General features: G+C 42.2%; 1 pseudogene; it reads left to right on the top strand.

Annotated features, from left to right (window-relative positions):
- The first annotated feature begins 15,388 nt into the window (after window positions 1–15,388).
- LOC132528836 (high mobility group protein B1-like) lies at window positions 15,389–16,054 on the top strand (annotated as a pseudogene).
- Window positions 16,055–26,538: the final 10,484 nt, after the last annotated feature.

Here is a 26,538-nt window from a genome sequence, read left to right as displayed (position 1 = left end):
TGGGCCCAAACTCCACTCCCCATCTGACTTTTCTTTCATCTCTGCAGCCCAGCTCTGCCACTCACTAGCTGTGCGACTCTGGGTAAGACACTCCTCTACTTTGGGTATCAGTTTCCTTCTCCGTAAAGAGAGGATGTTGAATTTCAATGAGTTTAAGATCACTTCCATCCCCATCATTTTATGATACATTTGAAATTACTCTGCTACAATACAATGTACATATTATGTGTTTAATGTTTATTCTATAGTGCATAAATATCATACAAATGATGGTCACAGAGAGAATGAGTCTCCATGTTTAATCCGCAAGCATTTACTGTGTATGAGCAGAGCTGATGCTGAACTGAGAGATACAGAACTGATGGAGAGTAACAGAATCTGAGGTGCTGGCATTGATGTGGGACTTGGGCACATCAGGGAGGATGGAGGGCAGGGACAGCAAGTAATGACATGGAGATCTGCTTGCCTGGCTCCCTTGTTCTGGGGGCCCAGCAGCCATTGGGCCCCAGCATTAGACTGGAAGTCTACACCTTCCTCATTCCTACTAGTTCTAGGATGAGTTTCCAAGGTCTTTCTTTCCTGGTAGAGCCCTTCCAGGGCACCACCCAGATGGCCACCAGACTCTGAAAACTACTGCAGCCCAAATTGCACAGCTGTGTCTGCCCTGCCCCTTGGATTGAAATGCCTTGAAATGCCTGGTGTGGATAAGTTTGCCAAACCGCCTTTGGACTTGGTTTGGCTGGTCTCACTTGGGGAGGAGAAGGGAGACAGGGCTGCCACTTCTGTCCTGGGGTTTCCTAGGGTCACTCTGTGTATTTATGCACAGGTCGCCCTGAAAGGTGCCCAGGTCAAAGGGAAAACGGGAGCTGGAACCCAGCTCTCACTCCACTCACCATGCTGTGTGCCCCGACATGGCTGCATTTGGGTGGGGGAAGGAGGACCTTTTTCAAATTTGCACAAAGGCGCCCTAAGGGCTAATCACGGTGGCTCTGTGTTTCCCAAGCTCCTGCAATTTCATCTGTTACCGCCTTGGTCCATCATCCCTTCCCACATGTCTTAGAGCTCCTCACCTCTTTCTCGTCCACTGAAATGTGACTCTGGGACCTTCAGATCTGCCCTTGGGTGTTTCTTTTGAACTCCTGTTTCCATCCTCATTACTGCCCTAGCTCGCTTCTCAGACTTCAGACTGATTCTATCTCCACTTCATTGATTAGAGCCTGAGAACCAAAGTATCTGGGGAAAGCTGAGCTTCAGTGAAAGTAGAGTGCCAGGAGCAATAGCAGGAAAGTTCAAGAATAAACGGGAGTATGTTCCTATGAGAAAGAGGGTTTCTAAGGATGTAAGGAAAGGGACCGGTTAGCGGGAGGCCAAGGAGGACATGAGTCTGGGATGGGAGGGCTAAGCTGATGGGCATATGAGAGTAAGAAAGCACTGGATCCAGAAGGGGCTCCAGGGGCAGAGCTAGTGGTGTCTGCTGCCCTTCCCAGGACACGCAGCCTGCATCAGGAGCATGGCAGGAGCTGCAGACAGGGGCATGGGGTGGCAGTGGGTACTGCCCACAGTAGCACAGAGCATGGGGTGGTAGTGGGTACTGCCCACAGTAGCTGCCATGTAAGTATTTGATAAATACATATGGGCACATCGTTGATATTCTCTGGCTGCCCTTCATCTCAGAAGGCAGCCTTGCTTCAAGCAAATCTCTGGCCTCAGACAAGCCACTGGAGGACCCCCCAGATCTGCAGCAGCAGGTTCAAAGGGCAGAGCTGACCATATGGTAGGAGTTTTCTCACCCATATATTTGTTACCTTTATTCCATGGTCCCTTTTCCCTGCCTACCTTTGAAATAGATTATCTCAGAAGAATCAGGAGATAAATCATGGTTTTACATGCCAAAGTCCAAAAACTGGCCTGTAACTAGACTAGACTCTAAACTTCTGGAAGACGGAGACGAGGTCTGTTGTGCTCATTTTTGCATTCCCAGTGAAACACTGCATCTAGCACATGGTAGATGCTTGGTAACTCTTTGTTAAATGAACGTATAGCCCACCTCTGAGGCAGAGTTGGTATCAATTTCAGGCAAAGCTAAAGGTGTAAATATGGAGCCCACACTTGGGTCAGAATAACTCCAAAACTCACATAGAGAGGACTCACCCTTTTTCGTAAGTCTAGGAAGCTGTCCAGACAGTTCAGGGTGTGCTGAGACCAGCATGAGAGACTTGGCCAAAAGGTTGGACTTTCCATCCCATCTTTGCTCAGCCTGCCCTCTGCTGGAGTGACTTGTGAACAGCGGCTAGTCCAGAGGGACAGAGCCAAAAGCAGGAGGCCTCCAGAATCCCATTCAAATCCTACTCATCCTTCAGAGTCCAACTTAAATGTCACCTCCTCCAGGAAGCCTCCCCAGATTCTTGCAGCTGGAAGCAAGTCCTTTTATTATGTGCTCTCACAGCCCTTCATTTACACTTCCCTAAATGGTGCTGTCTACCTTATGTCACGATTATGTAGTACATACATTATCTCCCTAACTGATTTGTGAGATCCCAGGAGAAAAGGATTTCCTTGATTTTTTCTTTTTTGGAAATTTACTCCTGAAAGATTTTGCACCTGCCCAGAAATGTCTCCTAAAAATAAACCCTAAATTTACATCATTAAAAGAAGTCCTAAAAAAAAATAATAAATAAATAAATAAAAGAAGTCCTTTGAATTCAGATGTATCTTCAAAAAGACCCAATGAAAATGTAACTATGAAAAGATGTCATCATGTTGCCTGGACTGTGAGTTATTAACCACTCAGGGCATTAGCACGTCAGCAGTGCCCAGAGCTCAGAGCCATAGTGTTATGGGAAAAGTTTTTAGGTGGCAAAGAAAGATGATAAAAGGAAGAAGGTTAAAGAGTAAAGGAGGAGGGACTTCCTTCGTGTTCCAGTGGTTAAGACTTCGTGCTCCCAGTGCAGGGGGCACAGGTTTGATCCGTGTTCGGGGAACTAAGATTCCGTATACCGCATGGTGTGGCCAAAAAGCAAAAAAAAGAATAAAAGGAATAAAGGAGGAGAGCTTGAGCACGGGACAATTCTGAAGACAGTTGGCTGTGGAGGTTGGGGAGAGGTTGGAGTATTGGAGAGGGCAGAAGGGGACTCAGGACTCCCTTACCCTGAGCCAGAGGTTCCAGAGGAAAAGTGTGGGACACATATCAAAGGAGCCATTGCATCTTGTAGGATCCAAAGAGAAATTATTGGCTCCAAATACAAAAAGAAAACAGTAAAACAAAATTAACATATACTTAATTAAATGTCAATAAAATATAACGTCAAATTCATTAATTATTCAGTTTAGCATTTATAAATATTCATTCCATTTGAATAGAATTTGTGGGTTAGATTTTCTCATTCATAAGAATTCCCAAGGAGAGACAATGACTCCTGACAAATCGTAGCCAATTGCAAATTAAATATTACTCACAGCCAAATAATTTCTAAAGTAAAATTAGAAAACTCCATTCAAATTTTCAGGGCAAAATTATATTTAATGTAGGATGTGAGTGCATTTTAATGTATTTGATATAATAAAAGTAGGAGTCCCTGGGGCTTACAAAGTTTTTAAAATGGCCCTGAGTATCAAAGATCAACTTCATCCCCTTCAATTTCACTCTCTATGACGTCACACCTTCCACAAACAGACAAGCTGCTTTGTTCTCCAAAACAAAACTTGCATGGACCTTCTTGTCCACCTGCAAGGGCCAATCTTTTAGAATTGACTGATTGATGAAGTGTTTGGAATAAATAACTGAAATTTTTTCCTGTTCCCAAGGGATGCTCCAGAGGGAACCATGGTTATTCATTCCTTATGTGTATTTTCCCAGTATCTTCTGCATTTAACAAGCAAAAACTGGAGACATGCTTTCCAACTTTCCCCTTTCCATAGCTATTAAGATACTGTGCAGATCACTCACACTGCCATGTTCCTGATCCTTTCTACTTAACAATCGAATCCCCTTTTTAAAACCCATAAGTATGAGGAAACTACTAGTAACCCTCCCAGCAGAATGGTCAGAAGGGGAAGAAACGTACAGCCCTTTAGGAGGTAGAAGCAGTTTGTATCTAGTCAGAAGACACTGAGCTACAGAATGTAGTTAGAGAGAACTCCTAAGTCATTTTTTGCAGGGACAATTTGGACATCCGCAGAGAATGCCAAAGTCAGAGGCTACGGAATGAGTGAGCCCTGTAGAAGCCTGATGGCCAAGAGTGACATTTTTTTTTTAATTGCAAGAAAAACAGTGATAGAGAAGGCCAATGCATCATCTTTCTCCTCATCCTTTCTTTCCTCTCTTATTCTTGCTGGAAATAAAAAAAGATGGCCAAGAAGCCTGGAGGCATAGGCAGATGGAAACAGAGAGGGGCCAGCTTGTCAATAAAAGTTGAGTGCATGCTGGCAGCAGAAGGAGAGGCATGGGTTGCAAGGCCTGGTCACAGCAGGGCTGCAGAGAACTCAACACCAATTCAAGAGACCAGAGAAGGGCTGGAGTCCATAGCTAAGGGGGGACAGGAAGAAAATCCAAGGTTTAGTCGAGCCGTGCTTTCTCTCCTTGCATTTAGAAGTCTAGTGAAGTCAACAAAGTGATATTTACTTAGTGGCTGCTGTGTACCAGGAAGGAGGACACAGGCGTGAGCAAAAGAGATCAAGTCCACGTTTCATGGGGCTGTCAGGGAGAGACACAACACGCAAATAGATAGCAAATACATGGGACATAATATCAGGTTGTGATCAGCGCTACAAAGACATAGAAGGCAGGGTAACAGGACAGAGAGTGACAGGATTACGGAGGAAGTGTGACTTTAGACAGGATAGTCAGGAAATGACTTTCTGGGGCTGAGGTGGTGTTTGGGCAGAGACTCGTTCAAAGCGAAGGTCTGAGCTATTTCAGTATCTGTATAATGGGTGTTCCAGGTATGAGCGATGGCACTTTGGCAATGTGCTGGGCTGGCTGGGAGATGAGGTTGGGGAGCTGGTCACGTGGGCAGAGCCCCAGGGAGAGGCTCACTAGTAGGGTGAGAGCAGCATGTGAAAAATCAAAATGGAATAGAAAACATCAGAATGCACTGCGGGTGGTACAGTAATATATATGTGTACACAACATAAACAGAATTTCTTTTTCATAGATTTATTTTATTTATTTTTGGCTGTGTTGGGTCTTTGTTGCTGCGCGTGGGCTTTTCTCTAGTTGCAGCGAGTCGGGGCTACTCTTCATTGTGGTGCGTGGGCTTCTCATTGCGGTGGCCTCTTGCTGTGGAGCACGGGCTCTAGGCGCACGGGCTTCAGTAGTTGTGGCTCGCGGGCTCTAGGGCGCAGGCTCAGTAGTTGTGGCTCATGGACTGTGTTGCTCCACGGCATGTGGGATCTTCCTGGACCAGGGCTCGAAGCCGTGTCCCCTGCATCGGCAGGCGTATTCTCAACCACTGCGCCACCAGGGAAGCCCCAAACAGAATTTCTTACACTAGATGTCCCAGTTGGAAAAGTCTGAAAGCCACTGATGTGAAGGTACTCAATCTGGACCTGGATCATCTTTACACACACACACACACACACACACACACACACACGTATTCACGTATTGTAGTAACATATACAATACCCATATATATGCAAATAGTAATATACATATATAGTAATAGACTTTTTATCTTTAAATAATTTTAGATTTTATAGAAAAGTCGTGAAGACAAAATACAGAGAGTTCCCACATACGCCCACCCGGTTTCCCCTGTTAGCATCTTATATTACCATAGTGCTTTGTTAAAACTAAGAAAACAACGTTGGTATATTATTCTTAACTAAGCTCTAGACTCTATTTGGATTTCAGTCATTTTTACAGTTTTTATTTCCAGGATCCAACCCAGGACACTGCCTTTCACGTAGTCACTGTGTCTCCTTAGCCGTCTCTGGTCTCTGATAGTTTCTGTCTTTCCTTGTTTATCACGATCTTGACGATTTTGAGGAGTATTGGTATAAGATATTTTGTAGAATGTCCCTCAACCTACGAACCCTCCAGAGGTGGGTTTTTATCTTGTGTTTCTCTCATGATTAGAGTGGAGTTATGAGTTTTTAGGAAGAACCCTGAAGAGGTGGAGGACCTCCTATCACATCCTGTTGGGGGGTAGAAGCTATTGACCTGACATCACTGGTGATGTTCACCTTGATCACTTGGTTAAGGTAGTGCTTGCCAGGCTTCTCCACTGTAAAGTGACTCTTTTCCCCTTTCCATTCTGTGTTCATTAAGTTCAGCCCACAGGAAGCGAGAATTAAGCTCCACCTACTAAGGGTGGAGTGTCTACTTGTATTATTTGCAATTCTTCTGTAAGGAAGATTTGTCTTTTGTCCCCTATCCGTATACTGAATCATTAATTTATACCAAGATGTCATGCGTACTCTATACTTTGGGCTGTAATCCAGTACCACGCTATTTATTTTGTCGCTCAGATTGTCCCAGCTTTAGCCGTTGGGTGCTCTTTCAAGCGGGTTCCTGTGTCTGACATCCTTTTGTGTTTTGAGTGCTTCCTTGCTTTCTGGCACCACAAGTTGCTGATCTCTATATTTTTAAAGTCCTGCTGCTCTGAGTGTATCACTTTGTTGTTGTTTTTTTCCTTGCAAAAATTTGCATATTTATACTGTTGTATTAGACATGAACTGGAAGGGGGGAGTGGGTGGAGACTCTTGCCGTTCCCCAGTATCTATTCTCCCCTTCTTCCAAAATTACAAAGGTACCAGGTGAGCCTGGTTTTCCTAGCCTTTTGGCAGCCAGGTGTGTCTCTTGACTGAGTTCTGGCCGATGATTTCTAAGTGGAGGTGATGCAAGCCACTCCCCAGTTCTTGCCCTTACGAAGACGGAGCTTGAACAAGCTCCCTGGGTCCCTGTCCTCCCTCCTGCTGACTGACAGATGGTGAGATCCACAGCTGTCGTTTCCCATTAACTGCAGCAGCAAGAGCCCAGACCCCGTGTCGGGAAATGGTTTTCCAGCAGCTGAACTGATGGCGTCCCCCAACCTGTTCTCTACCCCCGGCAGAGTCTTCATCACACCACACCGGCAGGACCAACAGACAACAACCAGGCAGCGGACCTCACACTGAAACGGCATGGCTGAGCAGCCTGCTAAAATCAGGGCTCAGGCAAATGTGCTCAGGGAGAGAGGAGATACGTGAGCCGCCTGGCCACAGCCCACCTGCCCCCCCAACAAAAGGTCTGAGGCCCAGCTCCTCACTGGCAGCGGGTAGTAAGTTGCTTTGGTTAGTTGCAAAAAAGGAGATACGGTTCCGATTTCACTTTTCTCTCCTCTCTCTCCCCCTCTTCCCTGATCCCTTTTAATGGTAACAAATCCTCATGATCAGAAACCATGAAATACTGGAGAGATAAAAAGAGCGAAGTGATATTCTGAATCCCTGGGTAAGGATCAAGGGAAACTAACCATTAATGAGTTCTTACGACATGCCAAACAGTATGTCACACAGATTATATTATTCTTCAGAGCAACACTGAAGGCGAAATATTTTATCTCTCACTGTTAAAAGGGAGATGGTGGTCAGAAAAGTTAAGTGACTTTCCCAAGGTTGCACAACAGGAAATCAGCAGAACCGGGATTGAACACAAGGCTGCCTGTCCCCAGTTCTTTCCCCTACCTTGTCATCTCTGGGTCTCCAGGGCTGTTCAGGGCCTGCTATATAGTTTGTACTTTTCTACTTGGCCCTGTTCTTTTAGGGGTGGGGTGGTATTTGTTGGACCCCAGCTTAAGAACCCTATCATTAGGACAACTTGGCTCCCTTTCCTCCTGGGCAGTTGTGATGGACTCTCTCCCACTCTGACAGCGGACTTTCTCTCGTGTCGTGTGTCCATTCTGCAACACTGAAGCCCTTCTGGGTTCTTCCTATATCATCTCATGCAGGAAGGCGTGCCTGGAACCGAGGGAGGGGCAGTAGACAGAGTCTCTGAACTGTCTAGCAATATAGAACCAATGCAGGTGTTCTGCGAAAGCATGCAGAACGCTTGCGGGGTTGGTTTTCGCCTGATGATGGCTGCTAACGTCATCTGAGTAGCCTGGGGCTGAATTGCATGAGCTTTGGAGCCAGATATCCTGGGTTCATCTCCAAATCTTGCTATTATGCCAGTTTGCTCTGTAACAAACTACCTGGAAACGTAGTGGCAGCTATTTTATGTCACGTGATTTTGTGGGTCAGGAATCCAGACGGGGCTTGGCAGGACAGTTCTTTGGCCCACATGGCATAACTGGGGTCATTTGGTGGTCTTCAGCTGGCAACTGAAGACTGGCTGAAGGTCAGAAGTGTCCAAGATCGTTTCATTCACATATCTGGTGCATCGTGGTGTTAGCTGGAGGGCTTGGCTCAGCTGGGCCCCTGTCTCTTTCCGTGTGGTCTCAGGGCCTCTCCACGGGGTCTCTCCAGCAGGGGTGTCAGATGTTTTACATGCCAGCTAGCGCTCCGAGAGAGCAAGCTGCCAGTCCTCTTAAAGGCTGGGTCTAGAGTTCACAAAGCCCCCTTTCTGCTGTCAAAGCAATCTGAGGCCAGCCCAGATCTAAGAGAAGGGAGAGAGATCTCGCTCTCTGTGGGAGGAATGTCAAACAGTCTGGGGGCCACGTTTCACCCATCACTGCTCCTCACAACTGTGTCCCTGGGCAAGTTTCTCAACTTCCTTGAGCCTCAGTTTCCTCATCTGGAACAGTGGAGATAATAACACAAATCTCACAAAATTTTTGTTCTGAGGATTAAATTAGAGAGTGGATGTGAAGTGCTTAAGACATTGCCACAATATGTAATGCACTCAATAAATGGGAGCCCCTCTAGTGCCATGGCTAAGTTTACAGGCTCTGGAGTCAGACTGTCTGGGATTCATTTCTGCCACTTGGCAACTGTGTGACCCTGAGCTCGTTACCTAACTTCTTTTGCCTCCATCGTGTCCTCTGTAGCCACCCCATAGAATTGCGTTACTGGGACTGGGATCATACATGTAAGCACTGGCTCACAGAAAACACCCACATGTTTTTTGGGTGGTGGGAGTGCGTTCCCTGAATCGGAGGAAGCACGTCCTTGTCCTGGGCTTCAGTGACGAGATGCGTCTTTAGGTTAACACCTTGGGCAGTCTTAAGGAAACTGAGCTCAAAGTGGAGGTGCCACTGACCCTTCTGGTCATAACCGTGAGCCAGGTATCAGGTAAAATGGGGTGGATGCCGCCTTGCAGAGTTACTGATGATCCCACCATAAACCAGTGCAAAAGAGTCAATGTTGGCTGTTGCCTCTGGGCTGCAAGAAACACATCCACCCCAGACAAGGTAAAGCAAATCGCTTCTGCCTCCTGGAAAACATCAGAAGGAAATTGCAGAACAGTAGCAGAGTGAAGGAGCAAAACTGTCAGAGGCTTTCATTAAGGATGGGTGCAGGGTTGTGCCATCCAGCTAGCACTTGGGGATTTTGCAGAGCCCAGGGAGTGACTGGTGGCATGGAGGCTCTGGAAAGTGCCCAATGCACGGGCAGTTGGGTAATCCCCATATCACAGAGGCCCAAGGTATCAATAGAAGGGGGTGGCATCATCAAATCTCAGAGTTGGGAGAAATCCCAGAGGTCCCACCAGATGCATGAATAGCTCCTACCTTCTAGGACAGTGGTCACATCAACATCCGCTTGTGCACCCCAGTGGAGAGTAGTTCATTATCTCTTGTGGTAGTTCATCTTGTTTATGTATGTCTCTGATTGCTAGTTCTCTCTTAAATTAAGAAAACTCTGCTTATAGTTCTAGCTCTGGTTCTAGTTCTGCTCTGTGGTAGCACACAAACAAGCCTCCTAACACGTACTCATTTTCTAGACATTTGAAATCAGTTCCCATCCCCTCTGAGCCTTCTCATCACCAGGACAAACAGCTCTAGCTCCTTCTAGTGTGTCTCGGTGATCTGAACTCTCTCCACCACCCTCAGGATTCTTCTCTTGACCTTCTCTTTCTAGAAATAAAACAAAATCACCCAGGTACCCCACAGCCAGAAAGACAAAAACAACTTTGAATTCGCTTGTGTTCCTTATCCACTCTTTAGCTCTGTGCTGACACTCTCTTATATAGTTGGTATCATAGCCTTTGGGGGATGCTACTGTCTTCACATCATGTGGTGGATTAAAATGGCCACAAATTCTTTGCTACTCTTTCCACCAGGAGTTGGAGCCTATTTCTCCACCCCTTGAATCTGGGCTGGCCTTTTGATTTGCTTTGGCCAGAACATAGCAGAGGTGATGTCTCAAGAGACCTAGCAGCTCCCACTTTGGTCCTCTTGGGATTCTGGCCTGAGACCACCATGCTGAGAAGAAGTCCAGGATATGAGAGCCGGTGGAAAGAGAGGCCCATTTCTTTCAAACATTCCAGCCATCGCACCCGAGGCCCCAGACACACAAGTGAGGCCATTCCGTTGCATCAAGCCCAGGATGCAGCTGCATGAATGGGGCCAGGAGAGACGAACATAAGAATTGCACTTTCAACCCACAGAATGGTAAAAGAATAAATTGTTCATGTTTTAAGCTACTAAATTTTGAGGGGTTTATTATGCAGCAGTAGAAAACTGATATTTTTACAGCAGAAATCATTCACTGAGTGCTTTTACTCTACACTCACCCACAAGGGTTTTTCCCCTTGCAATAGTGAAATATTTATCTACCGACCTTCTCCCCTTAGGTGTCCTCAGCTTAGGGCCTCCTGCCCTGTGGGGAGAGAGTCCAGCTATCTTGTTTTGCCAATCAGCTGCATCACTAAGAACACATGCCCAGCATGGGAATGAGCTGCTCAAGCCAGGAAACTAGACCCCTATTTTAAGTGACAGTTGTCATAGAAAAACAGAATGTCTGAAACTGACATCAGGAATAGGGTGTTATTCAGCGGCTGGTATCTTATTGCCTGATACTGGGAGGAAGTTACAAGCCAAAGGAAAACACAATAGCATATGGAAGAGGCCAAGTGGTAGACTCTCTGTGGAGTCAAGAGAGGAACAAAATACTAACTTCCATTGCCAAGAAGTTCTTTTTTTTTTTTCTTTCTTTCTTTCTTTTTTCAATATCTTTTTTTGGGTCTTTGGATTTCCAGGTAGCAAGACCTTAACAGAACTATAGAAATCAATTCATTTCAACAAAGAATTCTGAGCATCTATTAAGTGCCACAGCCTGCGGATGGGGAGGCAATGAAAAACAACACAGTTTCTGCCCTCAAGGAGGTCAGTTCAGAGTGGTTCAAATCCAGAAGACTTCATCGCAAGTAGCAAGGCTTGTAAATATGTCAGGATATCTGCTGTAGCTGTGATGCTTTGGCTCTGGAATCAGCAATTTCTCTACAAAGCCTTGGTTCACAAATAAGATATACTATTGGCCAATAAGCACATAAAAACGTTGCTCGAGAGCATTAATCATCAGGAAATTTATATTAAAACCACAATGATATACGATTACACTCACTAGAATGGCTAAAATTAAAAGAATGACAATAAAATCATTGAAAAAGATGTGGATGACTAAAAAGCTCATACTGTTGAGCTCTGGAACAACTTTGGGGAAAAATTGGCAAGTTTTGTATTTACCATGTGACGTAGGAATTTTACTCCCACGTATTAACCTAAGAGAAATGAAAGTCTAAGTCCACACAAAGACTTGTACGTGAATGTTCATAGCCACTTTATTCATAATAGTAAAATAATTGGAAACAAGGCAGATGTCCATTATCAGATGATTGGATCAAGAAATTGTGGTATTTCCATACAATGGACTACTGCTCTGCAATAAATAGAAATGAACTGTGATACACGAGACAACACAGACCAATCTCAAAAATGTTGTTGGGCTTCCCTGGTGGCGCAGTGGTTGAGAATCTGCCTGCCAATGCAGGAGACACGGGTTCGAGCCCTGGTCTGGGAAGATCCCACATGCCGCGGAGCAACTGGGCCCGTGAGCCACAATTACTGAGCCTGCGCGTCTGGAGCCTGTGCTCTGCAACAAGAGAGGCCGCGATAGTGAGAGGCCCGTGCACCGCGATGAAGAGTGGCCCCCGCTTGCCACAACTAGAGAAAGCCCTCGCACGGAAACGAAGACCCAACACAGCCATAAGTAAATAAATAAAGCAAAACTGTCAAAAAAACACACAAAAAAACATTATGTTGAGTCAAAGGAGCCAGGCACAAAAGAATATATACTATATGATTTCGTTTGTATGGAATTCTAAAGAAGATGAATGCATGGTAATAGAAAGCAGATGAGTGGTTGCTTGAAGCTGGTGTTGGGTTGCAGAGCTTAACTGGGAAAGAACAACATAAGAAAACCTTGGGGGTAATAGAAATGTTCCATGTGTTGGGTAATAGAAATGTTCCATATGTTGGGCAATAGAAATGTTTCGTATGTTGGATGTGAGCAGGGGGGTGGTTGCAAGGGTATATGCATTCATCAAAACTCATCAAATTGTACACTTTAAGTGGACTCATTTTATTGTATGTAAATTTCGTTTCAATAAAGCTGATGAAAAAACTTTACAAAACGTATATTCAGAGAAGTGCTACTATTTCTACCCCTTCTACTCAGTGTTCTGCTGGAGCCAGCTTGCACTTGCTTGCAAGAGCCAATTCTGTGCATCTCTGCAGGCAGCTTGAAATTGACCACGTTGGGAGTATTTACACCAAGGAAAGTGGCAAATTTACAAACCAAGGCTTTTGCAGGATTTTGTTTTATTTTTTCCAGACAATTGGTTTACCTGCCTATCGCTGCCTCTACCTGACCTATCCTCCACTCCTTGTAGATAAACCGTCTCACTGGTTTCTAGTTTATTCTGCCTGTATCTTTTTGGAAAAATCAGCAGATATGTGTTTGTTTTCTTATTTCCTCTTTTTTCTTACACAAAAGTAGCATTCTGTATATGCTTTTTTGCATTTTGCTTTTTTTCGCTTAAAAATAAATCCTGGAACTCACTCCAATTCAGTTCACTGAGATTATCTCCATTGTTTTTTCAGCTGCATAGTACTCCATTGTTTGACTGTACTGTAGTTTATTCAACCAATTTACTGCTTTGGGGCATTTAAGTGGTTTCCAGTATTCTGCAGTTACAAGTTACCCATAATGCTATAATAGATAACCCTGTGCCTGTGTAGTTTTGTGTTGTTGGAGGTGTCTTTTGAACTTAAATTCTTAGAAATGGGATTGCTGGCCCAAAAGGCACATGTTACATATTACCAACTTCCTCTCCATTGGGCTGTACTAGTTTGTATTATTACCAGCAATGTATGAGAGTGTCTGTATCATTACCACCTTGCCAACCACGTATGTTGTTAAGCTTTTGAGTTTTTGCCAATATGATGAGTAAGGAATGGTATCTCAGTGTAGTTTCGATTTGTATGTCTCTTATAGTGAGTGAAGTTGAACTTCTTTTCATGTAAAAGGGTATGGTGCAGACTCTTGCCCCCCACCCTACAAAACCTTTCACTTGTAGGGCTCCTTCTTGTCTGACCAGGTCTTAGCATCTTATTTCAAGTCATTGAAAGAGAATCTGATTGGCCCACCTGCCTGTGACTTGGTTGCTACCCCAGGTGCATGCGGCCCTGATCAGCTGTCTATTCCTGTCATACAACAGGGGCTTGATGGGAATTCTCAGAAGGCAGTGAGCAGTCACTGTATGAAAGATGTTGAGTGAATACCAGCACTGAAAGTGTGTGTTGGAGCCCAGATGGCCCCTTCTGCTAAGGCTGTTACTGTCTGAAATTCCTTCCTTCAATACATATTTTTCACTGAGTACCTACTATATGTAAATGCTGGTCTAGGCACCATGGAGGAGGCAATTTTTTATATTAAGAACATATTATGGAGCATTTCAAACAAATATAAAAGTAGAGAAAATATATAATGAAACTCCATGGACCCATCACCCAACTACAACTATCCACTCATTTCCATTTTTTTTTTCCATCTATACACCACATACTACCCTCCCCCATGGCTTTATGTCCTTTCATTTGTAGATATGTCAACATGAATCTCCAAAAGATAAGAACTCTTAACTATAAGGACATAACCATAATAACATTATCACACCTTAACAATGAACAGTAATTGCTTCATATCAAACATTCACTCATTTCAGGTTTGCATGTTTGGTTGTTTTTACACTTTGTTCAAATCAAGATCTAAATAAAGTCCATATATTGTAATTGATTGGTACACCTTTCAAGCTTCTTTTAATCTATAGCTTCTCCCTTTTCTCTCTCTCTCTTTTCCTTTCAACTTAAGTATTGGAGAAACCAGGTCATTTGTCCTACACAGTTTCCCACCCGTGACATTATTTAAAATATTCCTCCATCCTTTGTACTTCTTTGAAATTCAGATTTTGGGACTTCCCTGGTGGTGCAGTGGTTAAGAATCTGCCTGCCAATTCAGGGGACACGGGTTCAAGCCCTGGTCCGGGAAGATCCCACATGCCGCAGAGCAACTAAGCCCGTGTGCCACAACTAATGAACCTGTGCTCTAGAACCTGTGAGCCACAACTACTGAGCTCATGTGCCACAACTACTGAGGCTGTGTGCTGCAACTACTGAAGCCCACACACCTAGAGCCCGTGATCCAGAACAAGAGAAGCCGCCACAATGAGAAGCCCACGCACTGCAACGAAGAGTAGCCCTGCTCGCCACAACTAGAGAAAGCCTGTGTGCAGCAATAAAGACCCAATGCAGCCATAAGTAAATAAAGAAAGAAATAATAAATAAATTCAGATTTTATTTTATTTTTTCGGCTGCATCACACAGCATGTAGGATCTTAGTTCTCCAACCAGAGATGGAACCCGAGCCCCCTGCAGTGGAAGTGTGAAGTCTTAACCACTGGACCGCCAGGGAAGTCCTCAGATTTTATACATTTATTTATTTATTAAAATTTTATTTATTTATTTATTTTTGACTGTGTTGGGTCTTCGTTGCTGCGTGCGGGCTTTCTCTTCATTGCAGTGCGCGGGCTTCTCACTGCGGTGGTTTCTCTTGTTTCGGAGCACGGGCTCCAGTAGTTGCGGCACGTGGGCTCAGTAGTTGTGGCACAGGGCCTCTAGAGCGCAGGCGCAGTAGTTGTGGCGCATGGGCTTAGTTGCTTCGCGGCACATGGGATCTTCCCGGACCGGGGCTCAAACCCGTGTCTCCTGCTTTGGCAGCGAATTCTTAACCACTGCGCCACCAGGAAGTCCCTATACATTTACTTTTACTTTTGCAAGACTCTTTCAGACAGACACAAATATATGGCTGTCGACAGAGTGGACAGAGTCAGGAGGCTGCGTCTGGCTCCAGCTGTCATAGCCATTGCAGTACGTTGAGCTCCATAGAGACAGTTCCCCGGGCAAGGGAGAGCCGGATGGGCACTGGGCCCCCCTGTGCCTCACTGAGGAAAAATAATTAAACATGGGGAAAGGAGATGCTAAGAAGCCGAGAAGCAAAATGTCATCCTGTGCATTCTTTGTGCAAACTTGCCGGGAGGAGCACAAGAAGAAGCATCCAGATGCTTCAGTCAGCTTCTCAGTGTTTTCTAAGAAGTGTTCAGAGAGGTGGAAGACCATGTGCGCTAAAGAGAAAGGAAAATTCAAAGACATGTCAAAGGCTGACAACGCCCGTTATGAAAGAGAAATGAAAACGTATATCCCTCCTAAAGGGGAAACAAAAAAGTCCAAGGGTCCCAATGCACCTAAGAGGCCTCCTTCGGCCTTTGTCTGGTTTTGTTCTGAGTATCGTCCAAAAATCAAAGGAGAACATCCTGACCTATCCATTGGTGATGCTGCAAAGGAACTGGGAGAGATGTGGAATACACTGCTGCAGGTGACAAGCAGCCTTGTCAGTGGAAGGTTGCTAAGCTGAAGGAAGAGTACAGAAAGGATATTGCTGCATACCGAGCTAAAGGGAAGCCTGATGCAGCAAAAAAGGGAGTCGTCAAGGCTGAAAACAGCAAGAGAACAAGGAAGAGGAGGAAGAGGAGGAAGATGAAGAGGATGGTGATGAGGAGGAAGATGATGTTGATGAATAAACCGGTTCTAGCGCAGTTTTTTTTTCTTGTCTATAAAGCATTTAACCCCCCTGTACACAACTCACTCCTTTTAAAGAAAAATATTGAAATGTAAGGCTGTGTAAGATTTGTTTTTAAACTGTACAGTGTCTCTTTTTGTATAGTTAACACATTACAGAATGTGTCTTTAGGTAGCCCTGTCCTGGTGGTATTTTCAATAGTCACTAACCTTGCCTGGTACGGTATGGGGGTTGTAAATTGGCATGGAAATTTAAAGCAGGTTCTTGTTGGCGCACAGCGCAAATTAGTTCTATATGGGGATGGTAGTTTTTTCATCTTCAGTTGTCTCTGATGCAGCTTATACGAAATAATTATTGTTCTGTTAACTGAATACCATTCCATAATTGCAAAAAAAAAAAGAAAAGAAATTGCAGCTGTTTTGTTGACATTCTGAATGCTTCTAAGTAAATACAATTTTTTTTTATTAGTATTGTTGGCCTTTCCATAGGTCTGAAAACTTTCAGACCTATGGAAAAGGTCTGAAAAGGTAGTCTTTTGCTTTTGCCATTTTGGATCAGACTAATCATTACAATGTTCATCTTTCATACAGTTGGCTGATAAAAAGCTTTTGTCTAGACACCCTGCATACTCGCGATGAGGGTAATAAAAGTTGAACTGAGACAGTTTTCATCCATAACTGAAACGCAGATCTTGATCGGTTGATATCAGATGTCACATAGCCCAGTTACATTTACAAAGTGAAGAGTAACCAATCTACTCACAGGACTGGATTATTAGAATCAAACGTTTGAAAGTCTGTCCTTGAAGGACTAATAGAAAAGTATGTTCTAATCTCTACATGAGGACTCTACATTCTTTAACTCCCATTACCATGGAATGGCAGCTATATTTGCAGTTCCCACGTTAGAGACCTGAGAATGTATCCCCAAAAGCGTGAGCTTAAAACACAAGACTAACATATTAAATTTTTTTGTTGACATTAGTCCCAGCAAAGGCTCTGGAAAAAAAGTGCTGGCTATAAATGTCTTCTCCTATTTATCTAAATATGGATTGTTTAGGAAACTTGAGACCTTCCACTAAAGGTACTTTTAATTAATTGGGCCAACTTTTAAAATTGTATACCGCATTTTAAATCAGGTATATTTTCCTATATTATGGTCTGCCCCTTTATAAATCAAATAGACATGAGGGAAGAAGACACTTAAGCTTTTGTGATCTCAGTATGAATTATCTGATTTATTTGAAGTTGAATTTTCTTTACAAAACTCAGCCTCATTCATTAGAGTCATAGGTTTGTCTGCTTAGCAGTTTAGGGAACACTTTGGCAATTTTGTGGTTTTTGAGATTATCATTCTCTTAAAGTGCCCGTGTTTTAAAATAGCGTTCTTGTAATTTTACATGCTTTTGTGATGGAGTGAAGTTTTGTTATATAATGTGGACTTGGATTCTTTCCATTTGCATTTGTTTATGTAATTTCAGGAGGAATACTGAACATCTGAGTCCTGGATGATGCTAATAAACTAGTAACTGTAGAGGTTTTAAAAATATGTACGGTTGTCTCTTCTTTTGAGATGTCACTAGTCATGTTCAATCCATTATTAGTTCTTTAGGGGATACAAAGTGGTGATATTTTAATTTTATCATTTCTTCTTTATATATTAGCTGGAATATTTCTACAAAGAGAAGCTTCTCCTTACCTGTTTGGTTATCCCTATTTATAGTTCCCTTAGAAAGGCAGGATAAGTACTTGAACCAGTTTCAACATAAGAATTGGTTCTTGGCATGGAAAATGCAAATTGAATCTGACATGGATCCTGCCCTCAAGGAGCTTCCCATTTGGTAGGGGGATAAGAAATGTGGACAGAGGTGATGGGAGAATCCAAGAGGTGCAAAGGATTCTGAGTATGCCCAGAGGACCATCGTTCCTGAGAGACAGAGCTGGCTGGGACTCAGTGCTTCTGGTTACTGGACATCAGGGGGGCCTAGTAAAAGTGTTCACATTTCAGATGAGCCTCCAAAGATGGGGTGGCAGGGATCTCCCCTTCTTCTAAGCCTGGGCTTATGGTGTTCCAGAAATAAGATAACTTTTTATTCTTTCTTGCAGTCCGGTGTGGCCGTATGACTAAGTTCTGGCTTATAGGCTGTTATGAGAAAAAGTAACTTGTGTGATTTCCACATTGTACCCTTAAAGAGAGGGGAGGCCTTTCCCTTTGCCCTCCCCCATTCTACTGCTCACAAAGTAGATGTTGTGGTACCCCACCTTGGAACACAAGGACCAGGAAGCATCATAGAGATGGCAGAGCAACAAGATAGAAGGAAGCTCCTGGGTTTCTGGTTGCCCTTCTATGAGCCACTGTACCAGCCCTGGATGCTACCCAACTATGACAAGAACAAGGAATAAACCTCTTCCCCTGATGGGGTGGCCGTGGTGATGGGAGTGCCATCTGGGGTCTCCCTTGAAGCATCTAGTATCTGCTGGTGCTAGGACATGGTGGGAAAAGGAATCCAATTCAAAGAATGTAGGGGAGGGAGAAAGTGTAAGGCAAGGTAAATGTTTTCACATTGAGGAAGAGGAGAGAGCAATTAAAATATCCCAAAGTCTCTTAAGGGTAGGGTTATAGGTATTTTTGAAAAGCATTGACTCTTCCTTTTTAATCCTGAAGTTTACTCAAGGTGAGAATCAGGCTAAAGGTGTTTGTTACATTGATGGTCACACGGCCAAAGGCATTATTCACGCACCTTTAAAAGGTGAAGTGTTTTTTCAAATATTTTCTATACTCAGAAATTATCTGATAGACGCTTTAGCATTCTTTTATTCACATTTAGATTTGAAATTCACATGGAATTGGGTTTTGTGTATGGTATGAGGTAAGGACAAATTCAACTGTTTTAAAAATCATCCTTTTTCTTATTGTGCTACAGTGATAACTTTGTCATAAGTCAAAGGCATTTGGGAGTTATCTACTAAAATTGAACAGACATATTCCCTCTGATCCATTAAGTCCACTCCTAGATGTATATCTAACAGAAATGCATTCATACGTGCGTGAAAAGAGAGATTTGAGAATGTTTATAGCAGCACTACTCAGCCCAATAGACAACAATATTGTATTGTAATCATCAAACTTGCTAAGAGACCAGAACTTTATGAGTCTTAAGGATCATCATATATGGGATAGAGATGCTAATTATCCTACAGTGGCAATCATATTACAGTATATAAATGTATCAAATTAACACGATGTACACCTTGAATTTGTGCAATGTTATATGTCAGATATATTTCAATCTTAATAAAGGTAACTGCCCCCCAAAATAGCCCTAAAGTGAAAACAATCAAAATGTCTATCAGCAGTAGAATAGATAAAGGAATCATGGTATATTCATGCAAGAAAATAGCATACAGCCATGAAAACAAGTGAGCTAAACTATATACAATAACTTTGATGAATCTCAGAAACATGTTATTGAGTGAAAGAAATCAAAAGTAAAATAATATAAACGATCTCATTCTATGTATATAACATTTAAAAATGGGCAAAATGGATCTATGGTGTTAGAAGGTTATCTTTGGGGAGGAGAGTAGAGTTAGTAACTGGGGGGGACCCGCAGAGAGTTTCTGAGGTACTATTAATGTTCTATGTCTTAACTTGCGTGGTGGTCACCTTGTAGTAATTCTTTGAACTGTACATTCATAATGTTTGCATTTTTTGTATGTGTATTATATATCAATCTAAAAGTTATTTTAAAAAAGAAGTTGGGGGACTTCCCTGGTGGCACAGTGGTTAAGAATCTGCCTTCCAATGCAGGGAACACAGGTTCGAGCCCTGGTCCGGGAAGATCCCACATGCTGCGGAGCCCGTGCACCACAACTACTGAGCCTGCGCTCTAGAGCCCGCAAGCCACAGCTACTGAAGCCCGCACGCCTAGAGCCTGTGCTCCACAACAAGAGAAGCCACCGCAATGAGAAGCCCACGCACTGCAGCGAAGAGTAGCCCCCCCGCTCGCCACAGCTAGAGAAAGCCCGAGCGCAGCAACGAAGACCCAACGCAGCTAAAAATAAAAATAAATAAATAAATAAATTTATAAAAAAAAAGAGAAGAGGTTGGTTGCTATGTTATATTCTAAAGGAAGGAAGACTGAAAGAGAGGCATGACAGAGTTAGGACAGAGCCTATGTGGAGGTGGTATTCTTTTGGTTTCAAAGTATCAATAGCTGTTACATTTCTCCAGTGAAACACCAAAACATAAGATATTTGATATACATGCAAAGCAATGTTTGATATTTGATACAAATTGGTAGATGGAAGAGGAAGATAAAACTAGTAGTCAGATTTCAGCAAATCTCAAATACCATTGACCATTATTTTAATAAATCATTTATAGGGGAAAATGCTGCTAATTAAATGTGAAACCATACCTTAACAATAGTTCTGCGTGACACATGAATTGGTCATATCAGCTTCTTATTGCTTTGAGATTTCTTTGATTTATTCCAAAAGATTTGGTTATTTTTCCTCCCTTTATTTGCCTTATTTGCTTGGTGGTATTATGATTGACATTGCTTTTGCATATATGTATGTCAGGTACAAAATGGAACACAACTTCATCTTGTTGTGGCCCTCTTCCTTTCTTCGGCCCTGTAAAGCTCTTGGTTGGTCTTTACAGGAGAATTAGAATTTTGGCCATTCCTCCAAAGTGAAATGTTTGCTTTATTACTACCAATGTGCCCCTATTGCTGTGTTTCTCTGCCATTCTGTGACTACAATAACCTTTCATTTCAATGAGCAGTCTTTTAAAAGACATTTTAAACATCAGCTAAGCTCATCTGCAGTGATGCCAATAGAATAGCTATGGCCAAGTTCACACATGTGAAGCAGTGACACAGCTGCTGCCTGGCCAACAGTGACTATAAGAGGATTCTCGATTTCAGAGATGTTAAAATGTGAAAAAAAAATGTGCATCTTAGAACTGATGAATCAGTGTGTTGAAGGAAAAGGCAGAGTCAGAAAATTACTATTTACAGAATTAGAGGAAGTCTTACATACTTGCATAATGTGGGCTGAAAATAAGAAGTGATGTATTTCAAGGACCTAGAAGAAAATCAGGGAAAAGGTTAAAAGAAAATAACATAGTTTGCCTAAAATAAATGTACTATGTTTGGTGGAGGCTGGTATTCATTAACTTGATGTAGAAAAGCATGGCTGATCTCCCTCTCTCCTTGGGAGGCAAGGTGATATGATAACTTAGAGCACTGGAGTGCTGATAAATGTTTAGCAACTGGTTTTCTAGAAAAATGTGCATATATAGGTTTATTATAAATTTTACTTATATAAAGGATATGTAGCACACAGTTTAAAAATATTATTAAATATATTACTCTTTGTTGTAAATTACCATATAGCCAACTGATTCCCACAGAACACTTTTGTTGATTTTTCCCTAACTCTGTATCCATAGCCAACCTACGGTTGCAGTTGACAAACGAGTACAGTTTTGACATGAACGTTGGTTGGTACTTTTGTTTACATTAATGAATAAGAGCAAAGCGAACAGCAAAGACTTATGTTGGAACTTCACTGGTTTGTCAATGACATGAGTGATTTCCTTGCTGAATCAGATAACAGTCTTCTAATACTGAAAGAATCTTCCCTCAGTGTTCTTGTGTTATGAAGAATGTAACAGCTATAGACACAACACACTTTCAAGCTTAGTCTACATTTCGAACATTTTCCCACCATCTTAAGGCTAGACAATCAGCAAAATGATAAATGAAGCCCTGAATTGTAATATGTGCCAATTGCTATGTTGTAAATATTCCCAGCGTGGTCAATTTCAAGTTATCAAAGTGATCTTACTGAATATGGAGTTAGGAAGAGATGTGAAGTAACACAATATTATTTAGTATTTCCACCCTATAGCTCTAAGAGATGTAAAGAATCTTAAGCGTGTAGACACTAATCAAAAGTAATGATTATAACTAGGAAGTAATTAATTTTGAATATTTATTCTCTTGTTTTAAACATAATTTATTTATTGTAAGTTTGAATCACTTAATTTTTTTTTTTTTTTTTTGCGGTACGCGGGCCTCTCACTGTTGTGGCCTCTCCCGTTGCGGAGCACAGGCTCCGGACGCACAGGCTCAGCGGCCATGGCTCACGGGCCCAGCCGCTCCGCGGCATGTGGGATCTTCCCGCACCGGGGCACGAACCCGTGTCCCCTGCATTGGCAGGCGGACTCTCAACCACTGCGCCACCAGGGAAGCCCTACATCACTTAATTTTTAATAATGGCTGTGCTTAACAAATGCTCATAAAATTCCTGAAGCTTTGACTATCAGCTCTTACAAGGCTGTATGTGTCAGCTTCGGCACATCTCTGCTTTGGAGTCAGACAAAGTCAGATTTTTATTTATTTATTTTTTTTTATTTTTATTTTTTTTCAGATTTTTATTTAACTTTACTGGTTCCTCGTTCTCCAACCATGGGCAATATATCCAACCTCTTCAAGCCTGATTATTTCTACAGCAGGGCTAATAATACCACCATCATAGAGTTGAGTGAGGACAGAATGAGATCAAGTTTGTGAAGTGTCAAAATCAACACAAAATAGGAGAACAATATTAATTTTTTTTCAGTTAATGCACTTGGCTAGTCAGGAGGTATACTGATTTTTTTAAGTTGAAGGATAATTGATCTATAACACTACGTTAGTTCCAGGTACACAACATAGTGATTCCGTATTTCTATACATTACAAAATCATCACCGCACAATATTAATTTTTTCCTCTTTCTCTGGTCTTTCTCTCGTCTGATCTATCCTGAACACTGCTTGTTAAAATTATCTTCCTGAAACAGAGATCCTTGCTATGTCATCTCTCTGACTTATAGTGGTATTAATCACAAACTTCAATTTGCTCTCAAAGTCTACATCTTACCAATCTCATTTTTTCATTACTCCTTAGGTCGTCTGTGCCCCAGATACAAATCTGCTGACATTTCCCACAGACTCCTTAGGGATCCCACCTCTACACCTTTGTTCCCGACACTCCTTCTTGTTGAGACCTTCCTATTATCTGTATCACCCTCCCCTCTCCCCGTCAGAACACACCTATATAAGGCTGCCTTTGTTAGCCCCATCTCACGATGATATCTAACCTGAGTACTCAGTGCTGGGGATGTGCCGGGAGCTGTACAAAATTTCTATATGCATTATCCCCTTTAGTTGGTCCAATTTAGAGATGAGGAAACGGAGGCACAGTGAGAGTAAATCGTTTTCCCAAGGTCGTACACCTAGTGAATGGTAGAGCTCAGATTGCAACTCGGGTGGTCTGACTCCAGAACGTGGGCTCTTCGACATCACGTTCTACTTAACTGCTTGAATAATTACCTTTTAAAATAAATTACATCTGTTTGTTTAACAGTACTGTATCATATATACTGTTATATATCATGTTCTTGGCCTTCTTCATGCCTAGGTTTATATGTTTTATTTAAGTACCATCTTCTTGAGGGCAGAGTTATTCATTTCTCAAACCTTTATAAAGTGGTCTCCCTATGTATCAGGTGCTTTATTAGACACTGGGGATATAAGACCTGTCCTTGGTTAAAGACATGACAAAACATCTTTATAGCAGAATACTATGTAGTGATAACAAAAAATGAGGAGACTCTTTATGTAAATACATTGGAAGTGTTCCAAGATATACTGTTAAGTATAAAAGCAAGGGGCGGAACATTTTGTACACTATGCCGACTTTTGTGTAAAATGGGGGGGGGTTAAAACTTCTTCTGTGTATTTTTACCTGTTAAAATAATAGACTCAGTTCTTATCAACATGAAGTTCATAGTTCAGACACCATACTATAACAATGCTATAGTTGAAGAAAATGGAACATTGACCATCAAAAATGTATATTCTGAAATCTTCAAAAACGATAAAATAATGAAGACCACGGTGGCAGTGAGGTGTTTAATGAAGTCTGTTTAATGAAGTCTCATGCTCCCCTTGCAGGATATAGAGTTATTGCTGAGAAGTGGCTTCTAGCAAAGGACTTTGTTTCCAGCATTCCTTGCATGTGGGACCATGTGATTAAATTCTGGCCAATGGAATGTGGGCAGAAGTGATGTAACCATAAAACTTCCTGTGGGTATTGACATCCAGGAAGTTCCTGAATGACTGTGTACAGCAAAGCTACTTTACTCCCCTTCCCCCCTGCCACCCATCACCCATCAGGCTGCATATGAGAAATGAAATTCTATTGTGTTTAGTCAGTGAGATTACAGTGTATATCTGTTATTGTAGTTTGTATCAATTTCATTAATACACCACTTTAGTATAAAATTTTCCTCTCAAAGTATAACTGAAAAATTTAAATGACTCTTTCAGACTCTTACTAATTTATCTCACCTGATACGCATAATTCGGTATATATATATATATATATATATATATATATATATATATATATTCAGCTGGAATACTTGCTGAAACAGTTTCACAAATTGATTTTTCTTATTTTTACCTGGTACCTATGGTAGGATCATCCACATCACAAAGCTCTGCCACAGGCATATGTGACATTTCAATCTTTTTTTTTTTTTTTTTCGGGTACGCGGGCCTCTCACTGCTGTGGCCTCTCCCGTTGCGGAGCACAGGCTCCGGACGCGCAGGCCCCGCGGCCACGGCTCACGGGCCCAGCCGCTCCGCGGCATGTGGGATCTTCCCAGACCGCGGCACGAACCCACGTCCCCTGCATCGGCAGGCGGACTCTCAACCACTGCGCCACCAGGGAAGCCCCATTTCACTCTTCAATAGATCCAATATTTCCATTTTCTTGACAGAACTGTATTTTCTTAGACCTTTTAACTTTTTACTCTAGTGTTAACATCTGCCAGCTTTCCTCTCCTTTTAAAGATTTTATTATGAGATGCATCATACATACGGCAGAGGGCATAAAACAGAGAGTACATTTTCAAGAGAAATCAGAAAATGAAGACCTGTAAAATGCCACCCAAGTCAAGAAACAGAACCTTGCTGACCCCCAAGAAGCCCTCCAATTGTCCCTTCCTGATTATAATTTCCTTTCTTCCCCTACACAGGTGATCACTACCCTGACTTTGGTGATAACGATTTCCTTGCTTTTCTTTATAGTTTTGCCTCCTATGTCTGATCCCTGAATTATGTAATGTAGTCGATCTGTTTTTGAACTTTCTATAAAGGGAGTAATGAGCTCTATTTACTTTGTGTCTTGCTTCTGTGTCCAAAATGATGTTTGTGACAGTCATCCATGTTGTTTCATGTAGGGCTAGTTAGTTCATTTTCATTGCTGTAGAGCAGTCCTTTCTGTGACTATACTGCATTTAACTTATTCATTCTAGTGTTGAAGGACATTTGACTGTGGTAAACATCGCTTTTATGAACATTTTTCCCCATGTATCCTGGTGCAGATGAGCATGAGTTTCTCTAAGGTACACACCTGAAGAGTGAAATTGCTAGGATATGGAATGTGCCTGTCTTTAATTTGACTGGATAATTCCATTCTGTCTTGCACAGTGCACGCATTAGTGGTATACGAAAGTTCCCCTTGTCCCTCATCTAAGCCAACGTTTGGCATTGTCAGACTTTGAATTTTTTTGTCAATCTGATAGGCGTTTCATTGTAGTTTTAATTTGAAATTTTCATCATCAATAAGGTTGAACACCTCTTTATATGTTTATTGACCATTTAGATTTCTCTTCGTGTGAAGCGCTTAATTTAAGTCTTTTAAGTCTTTGACTAGTTTCTAATGGTGGTTTGATTGCAGGAGTTCTTAATCTTAGGCCTGTGTCGGTTATATGTTTTTCAAATATTTTCCCTACCCCACACCTTGTCTTTGTACTTTCTTTATGGAATCTTTTGGAAAATAAAGACTCAATTTGATCAGGACTGGATTTATCTTTTCCTTTACAGGTGGTGCTTTTTGTGTCTGGTTTAAGAAATCCTTCTTTTCCCTGAGATCGTAAAGTTATTCTCCAGTATTATATTCAAAGCTTTTATAGTTCTGGCTTTCACATTTAGATATTTATTCCACATGGAAGTAGAAGTCTGATTTCATTATTTTCCATCTGGTTACCCAATTTCAGCACCATTTATTGAAAAGTCTGTCATTTCCCCATTGATCTGCAATGTCACCTATGGTCGTACATCGAGAGTTCATATAAGTGGGGGTCTGTTTCCGGGATTTCCATTCTGTTCCATTGCTCTATTCATCTTAACCCTGTGCGAACACCATATATTTTTTCCCATTTCAGTTTTCCTTCTGTCATTCATTCAAGACATTTATTTTGAGTGCCTGATAGACCCTCTTCTAGGTACTGAGGATAAAGCAGTGAATAAAGCAGACATAAAATCCCTGCCTTCCCAGAGTTTCTGTTCTAGTGGGAGAGTCAGACAATAAACAAGGTAAATAAATGAAATAGACAGTATGTTGGATAATAATATTTGC

This window comes from Lagenorhynchus albirostris, chromosome 11 (assembly GCF_949774975.1).
Source record: "Lagenorhynchus albirostris chromosome 11, mLagAlb1.1, whole genome shotgun sequence".
Taxonomy (NCBI): domain Eukaryota; kingdom Metazoa; phylum Chordata; class Mammalia; order Artiodactyla; family Delphinidae; genus Lagenorhynchus; species Lagenorhynchus albirostris.
Note: the sequence above shows the minus strand (reverse complement) of the source record. Positions and strands in the feature narration are given on the sequence as shown.